This window comes from Chenopodium album, chromosome 4 (assembly GCF_948465745.1).
Source record: "Chenopodium album chromosome 4, dcCheAlbu1.1, whole genome shotgun sequence".
Lineage (NCBI taxonomy): Eukaryota > Viridiplantae > Streptophyta > Magnoliopsida > Caryophyllales > Amaranthaceae > Chenopodium > Chenopodium album.
This window is the reverse complement of record NC_137837.1, coordinates 66,261,069-66,267,075: the sequence shown is the minus strand read 5'-3', so window position 1 is coordinate 66,267,075 and position 6,007 is coordinate 66,261,069.

The window sequence follows — 6,007 nt, the reverse complement described above, 5'->3', positions numbered from 1 at the left end:
TTTTGTTTTTAGAAAAAAAAAACATGGGAGGATACTATCCGACTTACTCCGAAAAAAAACGACACAAAAACGAAACTTCCCTAAAATACGGTCAAAAATGGTGCACGACTAAAAAAAGTGTGTGGACATAACATGTGAGTGATTAGGTGAGGTTATAGACGCGTGTTTTGACCGTATAACTAGACACGACTCAATACTGGACACAAAAATCGAGAAAAAAGACTGACGGGACACTTTCCTGGGCACCGTGTCACGGTGCAGACTGGCGTGACACGGTTAAGCCTACCGTCAGACGGTAGACTCTCCCGTGTCACGGCACTGTTCACTGTGACACGGCAGACAATGCCGTGACACGGTGCGCAGTTCCAGGTCAGTTTTGTGATTTTTTCAGATTTTAATCGATTTTAAGTCCGTACTAATTACTATGTGAGAATAAAAACCCTCGGTCATGGGTCAAACAAAAAGAGCAAACACATTAGGGTTAGCACCGAACAAACACATAGCATTTAGGCACGATGATGTAAAAAAAAAAGTTCACAACCTAAAGTCAAGATCTATGTTCAACTATTGGTCAAGTTTTGGGTGTCAAAAAGGGTACCATGGTTAAGAGTTTGGACGCGTTAGCAAGGCAGCCTCCCTTGAGGGTGTATGCCAACGGGCGGCTCCGCGAGTTCGTGATGAAATCGAACTCGACTCCATGGTTTGGGTGGATTTAATAACTCGGATGAACCCTTATTGCCATGAGCGTTTTTGGGTTGATAGAGCTTAAATCCCCCGGGGCTAAGACGCATGTAGAACACATACGTTTTTTCAGAAAAATCGAAGGAAGTCGACTGTGAGAAAAGAAAATAAACCACCAGTCAGATTTTAGGACTGCCGTGACACGGCAGAAATTCCCGTGTCACGGTACAGTTTACCGTCAGACGGTACATTGTACCGTGTCACAGCAGACTCTGCCGTGACACGACAGTCAGAAAATCTGACTGGTGCCCTGTTTGCTTTTGCGCGCAACCGAGTTATCCAATTTTTCCTACGGGACAGACCTGAATGCGACGTTAAAACATCTATGCAGATGCAAAAATGCCAAATTAATCACAGGAATATTTTTTCAAGAATCTTTCAAGTCTCATCCACTCATCTTAATTAAATACCGATCACTCAAATCGATAAATAATTAAGAATCCTCCCCAGTGGAGTCGCCAAATTGTAGGCGTCGCTCGAAGTGCGCCTACGTTAAAAGCATGTTGTGAATATGCTTGGCACTCATAGGAAGTGGGGATTGACATAATACGATTAGGGACAAGGAAAGTAGGGAGCCGCCAACAAGTTTTTAAGGAACTTGTAAACCGTTCACGGATCATTTAAGGCAACCACGAATAAAGGGACAACGATAGGCAACAACGATTGACCCGTGAAGGTTACACCCCATTCATAATCCATGAGATTACTAACTCCATATGGTTCGGAACCACGAAAGGAGGATCGGGGATGATGGTACGAAGTGAGTCATGGAGTCACATTCGCCCGTATTGGCCTCTACTCGATTCTTATAATGAAAAGCATTCCTGTGATCTCAAAGGCATACAAACAATAATTTAATTCGCTCCAAACTATTATTTAACTAAATTGGTTCAAGATTAATGCACACATAATTCTAAAATTTGGTGATCACTTGATTAAACAACAAGATTAAAAAGGAACCTAAGCCGGTTGTCCAAATTATCTTATTAGGCGTGATTTTCAATTACATATTCCCTTTAACATGCAATATGGTGATCATAATAAATAATAGAATCAATATTAATATAAAAACCAATTTAATCATAATTCCAACAACATAAAAAATCGTTAGAAAAATAACAATAGTAAAAAGAGCATGATCCTTACTTTGAATCTGTTTGTTTGCAACTACAAAATAATAAACGAGTTAGTAACTTCAAGAAAAACAATAACTAAATTAAATTAAATTAAATAAGGTTGATTTTGGGGCCAAACCCTCAAACGATTCTACCTTTCACGCCTTGGCTTAAGGACAGAACCTCGAGTAAAATATGGACTCCTTTGAGTGCTTGAAGAAGGAATTTTTGAAGTGAAAAGGGTAGGCTAGTGTTTAGGTTAAGAACATAGAAGAGAGAAAAATAAGAATAATCGAATTCTGGTCGCCCCGTACATCAGAAATGAGGGGGTATTTATAGGGAAATGTGCTGAGGGAGCACACGGAACCCTAAAATGATAAAAACCCTAAAAAAAGTATCCCGTGACACGGTCAGATTGTACCGTCAGACGGTACAAGTTCCCGTGACACGGTCAGTTTTGGAGTGACGCGGGAAATTTTCAGAAAACGGAACGGAAAACGCGTTAAGGGTTTACGCGGAAAGGACACGGAACTCTCCGTGTCACGGCAGACCTCCCGTGTCACGGGAAGTCCCACCGTCAGACGGGAACAGTTCCCGTGACACGGTCAAGCTGTACCGTGACACGGTCAGTTCCAGTCCATTTTTCCGTCTAAATTCATTTTTAACCCTAATTTCTTTCGGCTTTTTAAGTGCCGATTGATAGTTTTGGGCTTTTTTCTGACTTTTATTATTCGGGATAAAATAATAAAATAAAATATTTGGGCCAAAAATAAATAATAAAATAATAAAATAAAAAGGTTTGGGTTTAAAATTAATTAACAAGTTTGGGCTAAAATTAAAACTATGCTTTTACCAAACACCAAGACTGATCCATGGACCTTTCAAAGGTATAAAGTTAATAAAATACGATTTTTCAAGCACTTTCGGGATTAAATACTAAACTCGACCAACAGTGGCGGTGAAAGGTTATTTATCATCGGGTTTGGTTTTGGGGAGACATTTTTAGGTGTCTATAACTACCATAGTATTGTTATGATAATTCAAATTTTAATAAATCACTACAAAAATAAAAGTTTTTTAGCAACTAAGTTTGGCAACAAATTTTTAAAATGTTGCTAAATAGCAACGAATCTAAATTTTTTCATTGCCTAATTAAAAGCGACATTTTATGATTTAGTTTTTAATAAACAATGGCTACATATTTTTGATTTGTTGCTTTTTAAAACAAATTGTTTTACTAGTTGTTACTAGACGACATCATATTTTTCTCTTGTTGCCAAATAGTAACAAACTATGACAACAAATATTTTATTTGTATTGATTTAGAAACAAACAAATACAATGAACTTTTGAATTGTTTCCATTCGAAACAAGTCTTCTAAATTATTGTTGCTAATTGATAACGCATTATTTTGTTTGTTTCCATTGGAAACGAGTTGTGTTACATATTGTTGTTAATTTATATGTAAGCAACTTTTTGCTATAATGTATAAAATTATTTGTTGCTAAAATGACATCAAATAGAGACGAATTTCAATTTCGTATCTAATTTAGAGATGGATTTTTTATTTTGTCCCTAATTTGGAGACAAGTTTTTCAATTTCGTCTCTAATATTTTGTTCACTTATTATAAATTATATGCATAGAAGTAAACAAATAGTACTTGGTATAGTTGGTAAGAGATTCACTATCTGACTTTGAGGTCGCAAGTTCGACTCCTACCAAATGCGATTCTTGAGACTGGGGATTCAAAGAGCTTTACATGCAAAGTCGAGCCGAGTTGATTTCAGATAGGTAAAGGCCGAGATCGGGTTGAACCGAATTGCTAATAGGGATTGGGTTTTTGTCTCGTAGTGTTGATAGCAACAAATATTAATGATTTGTAGCTATTTTTATGAACCAACTTTAATAATTTGTTGCTATTTTTAGGAACCAACATTAATAATTTGTTGCTATTTTAGGAACTAACATTAATAATTTGTTGATAATTTTAGCAACAACCAATGGTAATCTGTTGCCAAAGTTGGCAACGAATGCACCAAAAACAGCAACAATCATTGAAACTATATTTAAATTGATGCAATATTGCAACAAAATTGCTTTGCAACTCGTTTCCAAAATCCCATGGCAACAAGCCTTTTAGCAACAACAAATTTTTGTTTCCAACCCGTTGCTAAATAGAGTTGGCAACGGATTTTTGGTGAATAGCAACAAATTTTAGTTGATGCTATATTGATTTTTTTTTTTTTTGTAGTGAATGTATATGTAAAGGGATTTATTTAAACATATGTTCATTTAGATTTAAATACGTACATGTTCATTCTCGATCATATTGAAAATTTTCACATAGAATACAATAATACATGTTCAACTTCATGTTAAATTAATATATACATACATTTTAACTCTAATATTGGTAGATAGATGTTTATTTGAATATTGATAAATAGATGTTCATTTGGATATTCACACATATATTAATGCATGATTATTCACATATCAGAAAATGTCCAAAAATAAATCACATATTGTTCATCTATCGTAGATTATGTATTATTTTATAACTTTATAGTGTGTTCATTTTCGAATTCGTAAAATATTTAATTTTGAATCCTTAGATTTCATGTACTTTTGTTTGGAATGTGTTCATGGTTGTCATTATTTATTTATTTTAAAAAACGTGATCTCTTATTATACAGGATAATCAAGTAAGAAAGTTGAAGTCGACAAATATATTGTGCTCATCGGTTATATTTTTCATGGAAAACACACCAATATTATATGATTAGAGGTGCAACAAAGAGGATATATCTATATAGACACTTTATTATACTAAATGTAACAATAAATAATGTTCATTTAACAAGACATATATGTACATTTAGGATTTAATGGTTCACTTTCATGTTTATGAAACAATTACATGGAATAAAATAGAAATGTGTTATTATTGTAATTAAATTAAATTTATTAAATATTGAGAATTATTTTTTAACAATGTTTTATTTAAATAAATAGAATTCTTAGATGTATGTACTTGCATACATCTTATTATATTATTTACACAGTTACACATAACTCTTGAAATGAACATTTATTGATATAAAAATGAACATATGTTGTAACGTAAATAAACAAAAATGAACATTGATGATGCAATACTTCTTATAATAAAAATGATTTTAGTACAGTAATCCTTATAAATAAACTTGTTCTTAGTTTTATTATAGACTATTCTAAAAATACAATTTAGAAAATATACGAAGTATTATTTAGAACAAAAAAATCCTTGCTAAAACATGAACATCTAATAATACAAAAATGAACATTTACCGATGCATAAATGAACATATTATAAACATTTACAGGAAATGTAGGAAAATTTTTGTATCGAGTGACACAATTACAGTAGAACTAGTCATGGGCTGAATTGATCAATTGAGCCATGGAAAAAAAAAGTTAGCCCATTTTGGACTGGATGGGTCCAAATTAGGGTCAATAAAAATATAAAATATGTCCAAACCCACTATTTTAGGCAAAAAATATTGATGTTTTCGAATGATTGGACCAAAATTATAACTAAAAACTAATAGCTTGTTTGACATCATTTTTTGGTTTCAGTTTTTAGTTTTTATGAAAACCAAAACCAAAACACAGGAAACAAAAAAAAGAAGTTTCAGCTTTCTTATTGTAAGTTTTTCAAATTATCACGATTTTAATAAAATTGACTAATTTATAATTCATCATTTTCTTAAGGTGAAAGACTAATGCAGAAAAAGTTATATGATTACTTTAAAACAGACGAGGGATTCCAGGTTAATCTTAGAGATTAACATTTCACTTTATCTCCTCACACAACTTATGCATTGATTTTTGTGCCACTTTACTATTTCACTATTATCATTTAAAAAATAAAGGAAAATAATTAGAATTTTTATTTTTTTTATGAGGGAAAGGAAAATAATTAGATTGTGAGTGGAGATATATATAATATACAGTACAAAAATTTTATGTTGGAGAGAAACTTGTTTACCCCCCAAAACAGAGGAAATAAAAATTAAAGTTATTAAACTCTCCGATAAACCCTAATCACTTCTCAGTCTTCTTACAGTTTCTTCCTTAAAACCCCTACAGTAGAGTACAATTTCACA